This window comes from Lynx canadensis, chromosome D1, assembly GCF_007474595.2.
Source record: "Lynx canadensis isolate LIC74 chromosome D1, mLynCan4.pri.v2, whole genome shotgun sequence".
NCBI lineage: Eukaryota > Metazoa > Chordata > Mammalia > Carnivora > Felidae > Lynx > Lynx canadensis.
Window position 1 is genome coordinate 104,397,754 of NC_044312.2, and position 12,874 is coordinate 104,410,627.

Genomic DNA, 12,874 nt, shown 5'->3' on the forward strand with positions numbered 1-12,874 from the left:
TAAACTTGAAAAAAAAATCAGACGTTAAAAATAATACACCTCGGGGCGCGTGGGTGGCTCAGTCGGTTAAACATCTGACTCTTGATTTTGGTTCAGGTCATGATCTCACAGTTCTTGAGTTCGAGCCTGCATGGGGCTCTGTGCTGACAGTGCAGAGCCTGCTTAGGATCCTCGCTCTCTCTCAAAATAGACTCAAAAAAATTAAAAATATACCTCTCATTCATTCACTACTTAAGAAAATATGACAAGCAGAAAATATTTAGAACTTAATGATAAACATATAGCTTATCATGACTTTCAGGATATAGCTAAAGCAGTTTATATAAGAAAGTAGGAAAGCCTGAATATAAATGAATCGGGTAAGCTCAAAGAAAGTAGAAAAATAAGCAGTAATTAAAGAAACAGAAGACAAGGTGTCACTGAGATGATCACCAAAATTACCCATTTTTTCCCCTCACATAACACCTATTTGTGAGGGGGATTAATGAGAGTTCCTTTAAGGGAATAATGCAATTTTTTTAGTTGTGTAATCCATTATTTTTTTTAAATAAAAAATTGTTTTAATGTTTTTATTTTTGAGAGAGAGAGAGAGAGAGAGAGAGAGAGAGAGAGAATATGAGTGGGGGAGGGGCAGAAAGAGAGGGAGACCCAGAATTTGAAGCTGGCTCCAGGGTCTGAGCCATCAGCAAGAGCCCAATGTGGGGCTCGAACTCACAAATTGTGACATCATGAGCTGAAATTGGACACTTAACTGGCTGAGCCACCCAGGTGCCCCTAGATCCATTGTTAAGATGGGAGGGGTACAAGTTCCTTTCACAAGTGATTCTTCAGAAATAAGGTGTGATGCCTCTAGAGAGTATCCCATAAGTGGATGAAAGAGAAGTCTCTCTTGCATGCTAGGTGGGTACAAGAGGCTTTGACAGGAGAGAGAGGACATCAATTAGACAAAGCCACAGAGTTTTCTTTAGCATTATCTGTCCTCTCTCCAAAAGCTACAAATGACCCATTGTGGTATTTATAGGCTCTATATATTCTTTTTAAAAAAATTATGGCAAAACAAAGTTTACTTTCTTGTGAGACTAGTTTTAGATGGTTTCAATTTTCATTAAGTAACGCACAACTCTAAATCAGTGGTTCGCCACGTCCCGAAGAGGGCTTGTTAAAAAACGCCGACTGCTGGGCCTCATCCCCAAAGTTTCTGATCCAGTAGGTCTGAAGTAGGACTGGAGAATTTATAGCAAGTTCCCAGGTGATGCTGATGCCACTGGTTCTACTTTGAGAACCATGGCTTTAAGACATTAAACCTGAGTGCTTGGAAAGTGTCTCGTAGAGAAGGAGAAAGTCATGGGCTGCCCAGAGGGTCATTGTTCATGTAGCCCACAAACTTGCAGTACTATATTCCTTCTGGAGTGTTAGGAGAGAATCTGTTTACTGTTTTCAGCTTCTAGACGTTGTTTGCATTCCTTGGCTTGTTGCCTGTCTTCCGTTTTCAAAGCTGGCAGCCGAGCGTCTTTCAGACTCTCCCTCACACCCTCTCCGTCTGTTGTTACGTTTTTCTCTCCCACCCTCCTGCTTCCCTCTTACAAAGACTCCATGATAACAGTGGGGGTGCCTGGATAATCCAGGATAATGTCCCCATCTGCAAAATCCCCTTTACCGCATAAAGTCAGATTCACAGGTTCTGGGCATCAGGACATGGACATCTCAGGGGGAGACGGGGCATTTTACAGCCTACCCCATGTGGTATGTGTGAACCATTGGAGTTATCTAAAATGGTTTTGGGGTAGCATAATGAGAAAACATTAACATTTAAGTATGTCATATACTGCTGAAAGGTGAAAAATAGGAAGTTTCACTAGGTGAGAGCATGAAAGATCATTAAAAGAAGTATCAAGAATGAGAGAGAAAGCGCAGACCCACCCTCCTGCCGTGGGTCCCCCCCCCCCCCCCCCGGTGGCAGTCGGGGCAGGGGGCGGGGGACAGCTTAATGCTGACCAGGTCTTGACACTAAGGATGTGTTGTAGGCATATCCCTCAGGTAGTAGTGATTGGCTGCCATGTAGAGATGGGGAAATATGGTAGCGTTCTGGGGTAGACCATGGCATTGGAAGATAAAAGCAGAAAGTCCGTTTTCTTGCACATTTGTCTGTTACTGATGTGCTAAGAGATGTGAGCTTACAGTTGCTTCCATCGTTTTCTTTTGATTCTTTGAGCATTGCAGGCCAGGGACGGGGGCACGGGCAACTATTCCCCTTGTCATTTATGTACACAGCTCAGGAAAGGGATGATGAGTCCCTCCTTCCTGGGCCCTTAGCGAGAATAAGTGACAGAAGGCAGAAACGATGTATTTCCCATTCAGCATTTTATTTTTACCACATCATTTACTTCAGCACTTAATAGTAATTGTTCAAACATTCTGAGTTCTTTCAATCATAAACCAATATAAAGAAAAGGATTCGTAGGGCCCCTGGGTGACTCAGTCGGTTAAGTGTCCGACTCTTGGTTTCGGCTCAGGTCATGATCTCACGGTTCGTGGGTTCGAGCCCCACATCAGGCTCTGTGCAGACAATGCGGTGCCTGCTTGGGGTTCTCTCTCTTCCTCTCTCTTTGTTCCTCCTCTGTTTGTGCTGTCTCTCTCTGTCAAAATGAATGAATGAATGAATGAATGAATGAATTGACAAAGTGAAAAATTGACTCTAGCTATTGGTTCATAGGAGATGTCTTCACACATTATACCTTGAAGGTCTTCAAGTACCCTTTATAATCCCCTTGCCTTGGTTTCTTGTAGTTCTCGTAGGGTCACCAGAACAGGGTTGGATGGCAACATCCCATTCAGAATATATCCTTGCCCATTTACAGAATATATCCTTGCCCATCCTTGCCCAGCTGGTGCTAAGGAATGGGGGCAGGGTGGAAGAGGACTAAGGGAGGGTAGGGAGGAAGAGAGGAAACCCTGTGAAAGCTTAAAAAGCCTCTACAGCCCAACTCCCTATCCAATACCTTGGTGTTCCCTGGTACGCCTAAGGCTCACTGGGAGTCAGCTTCTGGCATTAGCTGGACTTCCGTATTTCCCCATATCTAAGTGAGAGAGGATAAGTGAGGTTCTGGTTTCTGGCCTTTTCCTGGGGCCATTGGGAAAAAGATTCAGGCTGTTCCCTGAGACTGCTGTACTGGAGGGACCTTGGCTGTATCTTCCTTTGGGCAAACCTTGCAAAAGGGAGAGAGGTTTGTTCAACAAAGTATAAAAATTAGTCAAATTCCATGAACATCATTAAGTCTTGAGGCATTAGGGGGCGCCTGGATGGCTCAGTTGGTTGAGCATCTGACTTCAGCTCAGGTCATGATCTCCAGGTTGTGAGTTCGAGCCTTGCATCGGGCTGTCTGCTGTCAGCACAGAACCTGCTTTGGATCCTCTGTCCCCCTCTCTCTCTGCCCCTCCTCTGTTCGTGCTCTCTCTCTCTCTCTCTTTCAAAAATAAACATTAAAAAAAAAAGGTTTTGGGGGCACCTGGGTGGCTCCGTCGGTTAAGCATCTGAGTTCGGCTCAGGTCATGATCTCACAGTTCATGGGTTTGAGCCCCACGTCAGGCTCTATGCTGACAGCTCAGAGCTTGGAGCCTGCTTCGGATTCTGTGTCTCCCTCTCTCTCTCTGCCCTTTCCCCACTCATGCTCAGTCTTTATTCTCAAAAATAAATAACCATAAAAAAATGAAAAACAAAAGTCTTGAGGCATTTTATTAATTATACACAAGGCTGATGTAAAATTCAATGATGTTTAAGAACTCAGGCATACTTTGGGTGCCTGGGTGGGTGGCTCAGTCAGTTAAGCATCTGACTCTTGATTTCACCTCAGGCCATGATCTCATGGTTCGTGGGATTGAGCCCTTTACCCGGCTGTGCTGCTGACGGCACAAAGCCTGTTTGGGAGTCTCTCTCCTTCTCTCTGTACCACTCCCCGCCCCCCACCCCCATGAAACAAATAAATAAACTATAAAAAGAACTCAGGCCCACTTGCTTCCCTCACCTATGAGCTGACAGTTAAGATGGGACAATTTTGATGGAAGAGGTGGATTATGTGTTTAACATAATAATTATTCTATCTCAATAGGAAAAGAAAACCCAAAAGAATACCATCCACTTTATAAAGAAAGAATATCAAAGAACTGGTGGATGTTTTTCGAAACCACCACAACCTGTTTGAAGGTAAACTCCAAACCTTTTAATTATAGCAAATTTCTGGAAAGATAAACAGATTCTAATGTTATTATGTAAATGATCATAAAATACCAGTGGTACAAATAAGGTAGTATCAGTACAGGAATACACAGACTAATTTATGGAACAGAGTAAGTGGCTGAGAAAAAGAACATACATGTGTGTTTACTATGTGATAAAGATAATAATTCACTGGGTTAAGGAAACATGATTTGAATTACACTGAAGCAATTGGTTATTTATTTTGAGATAAAAGTTAAAGCCTTATAGCACAGCATACAACAGCATACATTCCACAATGATAAATAAGTTCTATGTAAAATTTTATTTTATTTTTTATATTTTATTTTTATTTATGTATTATTTATTTTATTTTATTTATTCTAATTTTATTATAAATAAATTTTATTTATTTTTATTCAGCTTTCAACCAGTTGTTGAGAGTTTTATTTTTATTTTTATTTTTTTTGTAATGTAAAATTTTAAACATAAAGCAGCAAGGACAAAATATGGGTGAATATTTGTATGATTTCAGGATAGAATTTCAGAATTTATTTACTAAAAAAGTGGAAAAATCACAAATCTGAATACTGAATTTTATAATAACATGTATACATATATAGTATGTATGTAAAGAGTACACATAATATACATATAAAATCATTAATAAACTTTCAAAATATTGTATTACTTTCACATATTATAGGGAAAGCATTGACATAAAGCACAAAGACTAAGAAATAGATCTTAGGGGTCTGGGTGGCTCAGTCGGTTAAGTATCCTACACTGGCTCAGGTCATAATCTCATGGTTCATGGGTTCGTGCCCCACGTTGGGCTCTGTGCTGACAGTGTGGAGCCTGCTTAGAATTCTCTGTCTCCCTCTCTCTGCCTGTCCCCTAATTGTGCTCTCTCTCTCTCAAAGTAAATAAATAAACTTAAAAAAATAGAAGAGTTTTCTTTAAAAAGGATCTTAAAATTCTTTAAGCATCTTAGAAAACCCACAAAAATTTAAATAGATATAAAATATATAAAAAGGTCAATTTAATTAATAAATATAAACAAGATTTGGGCGCCTGGGTGGCGCAGTCGGTTAAGCGTCCGACTTCAGCCAGGTCACGATCTCGCGGTCCGTGAGTTCGAGCCCCGCGTCGGGCTCTGGGCTGATGGCTCAGAGCCTGGAGCCTGTTTCCGATTCTGTGTCTCCCTCTCTCTCTGCCCCTCCCCCGTTCATGCTTTGTCTCTCTCTGTCCCAAAAATAAATAAAAAACGTTGAAAAAAAAATTTTTTTTAAAAATAAATATAAACAAGATTAATTGTAAAACTACCAATTGACAATAGGAAGGGGCACCTGGGTGGCTCAGTCAGTTAAGCGTCTGACTTCTGCTCAGGTTCTGATCTCATGGTTCATGAGTTCTAGCACCACATCAGGCTCTGTACTGACAGCTCAGACCCTGGAGCCTGCTTCCGTTTTGTGTCTCCCCCTCTCTCACGTTTCTTTTAATTGGTGGCACTAGAAATGATTTTTAACTTTTTCTACTTTTATATGTTTTTCAATTTTTATAAAATGGATGTGTATTATATTTAAAAATGGAAACATGTAATTTTAAAAGTAGAACCATAATGGGGTGCCTGGGTGGCTCAGTAGGTTAAGCATCCAACTCTTGATTTTGGCTCAGGTCATGATCTCACGGTTTGTGAGTTGGAGCCCCGTGTCGGGTTCTGCACTGATCGAGCAGAACCTGCTTGGGATTCTCTGTCTCCCTCTCTCTCTGCTCCTCCCCTGGTCATTCTCTCTCTCTCTTTCTCTCTCTCTCTCTCTCAAAACATAAATAAACAAACAAACAAAAAAGTAGAACCATAACAAGACAGACTGGTAAGAACAGAGAAAAGAAGTTCTCCTACCAGTTCTGCCAAATCACCATTAGTGCCTTGGCCCCTTCTTGAAATTTCCCATTCTGAATGGGGTGAAGATATTATTTGTAATTTTGAAATATCACCAATTATACTTTTTAAAATGACAATACATTCCAGATATTTATGTATTCTATTTTTATAACTTCTCAACACTGATGAGTCTCACAATAAACATTACCCGAGGGATGCCTGGGTGGCTCAGCCGGTTACACATCTGGACTCTTAATTTTGGCTCAGTCATGATCTCAGGGTTCGTGAGTTTGAGCCCTGCACTGACAGTACAGAGCCTGCTTGGGATTTTCTCTTTCTGCCCTTCCCCCACCCGTGCTCACACTCTCTCAAAATAAATAAATAAACTTCAAAAAAATTTTTCTCAACACTCAGACAATAGAAAGGAGAAAAATAAGACTTTATGAGTGGAAACTTGAAGAATTATTAGTGTTTTTAGAGGCAACCTCTGTTATTCTACAAGTATTTATGGAATGCTGGTATACGCAAATCTCAGTATATAGCTTTGTGCAGGTAATAACAAAGAACTAAGAATATTTTTGCCATCACTTGAAGGAATTCACCAGTTCAATAAATATGTACTGAGTATCTACTTTAGCTGTTTTAGGCACTGGGGATGGACCAGTGAACAAAACAAAACAAAACAAAACAAAAAAACTACTCTCTCTTATTTAAATGATAATGTCTTACTTTCACCAACTTACACTATAGTTGGGAGCTAGGAAAAGGAACTGGGTCCTGAGGAAGTAGGTAAATCAGTTCCCCAAATGTTTAGTCATCTAGTCCCCGAGTTTATCGTTTTCTGAATAATTATTTCCTGTTGTTTATATGAGCCCAGAAACTCCCGCATTTCCTAGTTCAGTAAATGTCTTTTCACTACTTAGTGCCTTTCAGCAACTTGTTCCTCCTACTATAGATCAAGGCATTCAAGACAGGGGTGACAAAGGTGTAGACAACAGACACCCATTTCTGGGTTATAGCTAGAGCTGGGGCATAAATACATAAGGCTACAGGAGCCATACTGGAGGAGAGCCATGGTCAGATGAGAGGAAAAGGTGGAGAAGGCCTTGCACTATCCCTCTGCAGAGCAGATCTTCAAAATGGCACCCACAATGAAGATGTATGAGATGCAGATCAGGGAACAGGGAATGGTAAGGATGATGACACTGACAATGAAGATCATGGCTTCTTGTATTCGAGTGTCTCCACAGGCCAACTGTATGATCGGAGTACATCACAGTAGAAGTGAGTGATTCTGTTGTGGCCACAAAATGGCAGGGGGGAAATCAGAGCTGTTGGTTGTATGGCTAGAGTGAAACCAAGGACCAGGGCTCCCACAGCCAATTAGGCACACAGCTACCATCGCATGCTGAGGGTGTAATGCAGGGAATCCTGAACAGCTACAAACCGATCATAAGCCATGATCCCCAAGAGGAAACAGTCAGCACTGCCCAGGAAGACAAAGGAGAACACCTATGTGCCACAGTCAGTGAAAGAGATGGGCATTCTCCCCATGGTCAGGAGGTTGACCAAAGGGAGAGGGGCAACAAGTGGAAGAGTAAAAGATCTCCAGAACTGCCAGATTAGCCAGAAAGAAAGACATGGGAATGTGGAGTGAAGGTTCCGCCCAGATAGTGAGAAAGACTGTGGTATTACCAATGAGACTGCCAATATACATTAGCAGGAAAGTTACAAAAACATTTGTATCTCCAGGATGGGTGAAAATGGGTGAAAGTGGAACTGGATCTCTATGGTTTAGTTTTCATCCCCCATAAAAGTGGCACATCAGGTTTTCTAGGACAAAAGAAAAATTATGTTAGGAAAGAAAGTGCTTTGTGCTTTAGAATCAAGGTAATGATGCTGGGTTAACACCTATAGCTTTAATAATCTTGAAGATAGGTTTATGCTGGGCGGGTCGCTCTCTCTCTCTTCTTGTTTGTGTTTGCCAGCTCACATTTTAAAGACTTGGCTCAGGTTAACTATAAAACTTATCACTATGAATAAGAGCCGAGTTAGTTTGCCCCATGTGGCATCTGGGCTCAGGACTTTGACTTCACTTTTGTTTTGCAAGAAGCAGCTGAATTAATAACCCCTGAGCCTCTGAACATACATGTCGCCTAGCAAGAATATGCTGGCCATCAAATGTGAAGTCATTATGATCTTGAGTCCAAGTCCTACAAAATACATTGGGATCACATTGTCCCATATAAAGGATGCTCCATTGTTCTCTAAAGGGTTATCTTCCTAGATAGAAAAAGAGGTCAGCGTGTGCCCATTCGGTAGCAATAAGCATGGTGGCTCCATCACTGGTTTGTGGTTGCGGAAAAAACTCAGCCTCTTAGTGCACTGGCCCTCAACTGTACACCCCCGTGCCTTTTATAAACTCTGTGTTTTTACATGAATAGACACTTCTCTAAAGAAGACATCCAGATGGCCAACAGGCACATGAAAAGATGTTCAACGTCGCTCCTTATCAGGGAAATACAAATCAAAACCACACTCAGATATCACCTCACGCCAGTCAGAGTGGCCAAAATGAACAAATCAGGAGACTATAGATGCTGGAGAGGATGTGGAGAAACGGGGACCCTCTTGCACTGTTGGTGGGAATGCAAATTGGTGCAGCCGCTCTGGAAAGCAGTGTGGAGGTTCCTCAGAAAATTAAAAATAGACCTACCCTATGACCCAGCAATAGCACTGCTAGGAATTTACCCAAGGGATACAGGAGCACTGATGCATAGGGGCACTTGTACCCCAATGTTTATAGCAGCACTCTCAACAAGAGCCAAATTGTGGAAAGAGCCTAAATGTCCATCAACTGATGAATGGATAAAGAAATTGTGGTTTATATACACAATGGAATACTACGTGGCAATGAGAAAGAATGAAATATGGCCTTTTGTAGCAACGTGGATGGAACTGGAGAGTGTGATGCTAAGTGAAATAAGCCATACAGAGAAAGACAGATACCATATGGTTTCACTCTTATGTGGATCCTGAGAAACTTAACAGAAACCCATGGGGGAGGGGAAGAAAAAAAAAAAAAAAGAGGTTAGAGTGGGAGAGAGCCAAAGCATAAGAGACTGTTAAAAACTGAGAACAAACTGAGGGTTGATGGGGGGTGGGAGGGAGGGGAGGGTGGGTGATGGGTATTGAGGAGGGCACCTTTTGGGATGAGCACTGGGTGTTGTATGGAAACCAATTTGACAATAAATTTCATATATTGAAAAAAAAATAAACTCTGTGTTTTTAGCCAAGAACCAAGAGAAGTACAGCAGTTTTAGAAACAGGATCAATATGGACATCTCGCTTTGGAAAGTTTATAAAAATTCTTCCCCCATGACAATTGGACAATGGCCACGTTCTTGCAAATGGTAGAGAAAGTATCAAGCACAATATCTTGTATACCTTTCTAAAACAAACTTTTATTCTATTTGTGTGATAATTTGTTTATGAATGTCGTATTTATCATAGATATAAGCTCTTTGGCTGGATAAGGGCTATATCTTATTCCTTCCCCTCTAATGCGTCGTATGGTGACCAATAAATGTTTGTTGAATGGATAAACAAGTGAATAAGTTTTTCACAACCTGGGTAGGTTTTCATTTAGGCAGAGCACATAGTCTTGTAAAGAGATGGAGAATACCCATCTCTTTCACTGACTGTGGCACATAGATGTTTTCTTTGTCTTCCTGGGCAGTGCTGACTGTTTCCTCTTGGGATCATGGCTTATGATCGGTTTGTAGCTATTCAGGATTCCCTGCATTACACCCTCAGCATGCGATGGTAGCTGTGTGCCTAATTGGCTATGGGAGCCCTGGTCCTTGGTTTCACTCTAGCCATACAACCAACAGCTCTGATTTCCCCCCTGCCATTTTGTGGCCACAACAGAACCACTCACTTCTTAAGTGTTCATGGAAGGAAAGCATTCCTCTTACAAGCCTGGTACAGCTTAGTTGCTTCATGTTTAGAAAACATGGTCACTGAAAATTTGCCCATCGTATTAGTACTTCTATTTTGACTTCAAATAATTCAGTGCTCAAATCTCAAAACTGTTTTCCTGTATGAGGGAAAGAATCTACTCTCTCTATCTCCCTGGATCTCTCTTTGAAGATTAGGCTGATGTGCATTTCTGGTCTGGGCATTGCCCTGCCCTGGGGCTCACCACTAAGCGTGACTAAGCACTGAAGGTAGAGTTTCCTCTAGACTGTTGGGAGTAGATTGGGCTAGAATAGACTTTCAAAAAGAAACTAGAACATTTAAAACAGCTGGGGTCTTGTTTCAGCTGCTTTGGAGCTACTCCCACACCCGTAGACACACCCTCTACTCAATAGTCACCACCCACAGTCACCCAAACTCCCAGGGTTTTGTAAATTACTGCTTGGATCTGGGTCAGGCTCATTCCTCCAGGAAAGAAGGTTAGACATTTACCAAAGGGGTAAGATTTGAAGGGCCTTATAAAGACCCATATTCATAAAATGAATTTTTTCCTTGTAAAATGAAAAATTAACCCAGCTGAAATGAAAACGTGAGCTAAGATGGATGAGGATGGGTAAATTAAGAGGGCCAGTTAGAATACTGTTGCATCAGTCTAGCACCTTACCTGATTTTATTTGCCGGCATTGGCTCAACTTCTCTTTCAGGCCCTGGAGGGGAGGAACACTTTAGAGCACTGTGCATGTGGGAGGAGAAGAGTGACGTAACCCGGGCATAAGACTTAAAGAATGACGAGATGTCTTATAGCAAGTCAGGGACAATTTGTTATAGCCTACTCTATGCTTTTTCAATGTATTTATGTTCCACTGTCTCACTTAATTGCCTTAAAATGTTCAGCAGGTAGGAAGGTAGCTATTAATACCTCCATCTTCAAGCTGAGACACTGAAAGGGTAATTAACTGATCCATTATCCTGCAGTGATTTAGAGATGGAAGACAGGTTAGCATTTAGATCTCCTTGTACCTATCAATGATTACATAAATCTTAGCTTGATTCTTGTCACAGGACCATGAACCAGCTGTGATCTTGCCCCTGACACTCCCAGTGAACTCAGAACAAATCAGCAAATGGCTTTTCACAGGGTAAGGCTCATATATATATATATATATATATATATATATATATATATATATGAAAATGACCTTAAGGACAAGATAAAGAGAATCCTGTTCAGGACTTCTAGCTAATTCCATGAATCTACAAGATGTCTGTGGTTGGGGTACTTTAAAAATACTACTAATTCAAACAAAGTTTGGTGAGACCCGGCTTAGCCTCTAAGGAGGTCAGATTATCAGAATTAAAGCTGTGGTTACAGGCACCAAAAGCATCAACCTCTGGTTCCTAAAAACACAGTCATACTGATTGGTCCACAGAGTTGGCAATGAAGCCTAGCAGAGTTAAGAATTTGAATACTGGACTTGAGCAGACCGGAGACAATCAACCCGCCTCTGCTCTTTACCATCTATGTGACCTTGAAAAGCTTATCTCTGTGCACCTCACTTCCTTTGTCTTCAAAGTGCAAATAATATTTTTTTTTTTTTAATTTTTTTTTTTTTTTCAACGTTTATTTATTTTTGGGACAGAGAGAGACAGAGCATGAACGGGGGAGGGGCAGAGAGAGAGGGAGACACAGAATCGGAAACAGGCTCCAGGCTCTGAGCCATCAGCCCAGAGCCCGACGCGGGGCTCGAACTCACGGAGCGTGAGATCGTGACCTGGCTGAAGTTGGACGCTTAACCGACTGCGCCACCCAGGCGCCCCAAGTGCAAATAATATTAACATCTATTCCAGGGGCACCTCAGTGGCTCAGTCGATGAACTTCCGACTCTTGATTTTGGCTCAGGTCATGGGTTCGAGGGGATTCTCTCGCTCTCTTCCTCTCTCCCTCTGACCCACTTGTGGGTGCATTCTCTCTCTCTCTCTCACAAAAAAAGCTGATTAAAAAAATCTTAAAAATATATTAACATCTATTCCAGACAGTTATTGTAAAGATAAGATGGGGGAATGAATAAAGTGATTGTACAGTATCTGGTGGAGGTGTCATTCCAGGCTAGCTATTACCATAATTGATTTTTGAACAGCTGTACTAATGACCCTTTCTGAATCTTGCCATAGACAACACGAGTTCTTATTCTGATATAATAGTATATAAAATCTTTGATGATAGTTTTTTCCTGCTTTTAGTTCTCTGTGAACAATACATGTCTTCCTGTATCTGATTACCTCCACAGGACAAAGTATGTTGCTGTGACATTGTTATTACTACAGTTTGACCCAGGACAGTCTAGTCCTGTGAGGGAATCCACCGACTCCAAAGGTATTTTTTTTTTCTTTAAAATTTATTTGAGCAAAAGAGAGAGAGAGAGAGAGAAGAGGAGAGGGGGGGGGGGGGGGAGAAGGAGAGGAAGAGAGAGAGAGAGAGAGAGAGAGAGAGAGAGAGAGAGAGAGAGAAACCTAACCAGGCAACATGCTCAGCACAGAGCCTGATGGAGGGTTCAATCCCAGGACCCTGGGATCATGACCTGAGCCAAAATCAAGAATTGGGTGCTCAACCAACTAAGCCGCCCAGGTGCCCCAATATAAAGGTATTTCTAATTTCATCTGAATTTTCCATGGGGCGCCTGGGTGGCGCAGTCGGTTAAGCGTCCGACTTCAGCCAGGTCACGATCTCGCGGTCCGTGAGTTCGAGCCCCGCGTCGGGCTCTGGGCTGATGGCTCGGAGCCTGGAGCCTGTTTCCGAT

At 41.9% G+C, this 12,874-nt stretch overlaps 1 pseudogene; it reads right to left on the reverse strand.

Moving 5' to 3' along the window:
- Positions 1–6,828: 6,828 nt before the first annotated feature.
- LOC115526436 overlaps positions 6,829–12,874 on the reverse strand; it is a 32,542-nt pseudogene continuing 26,496 nt past the window's right edge.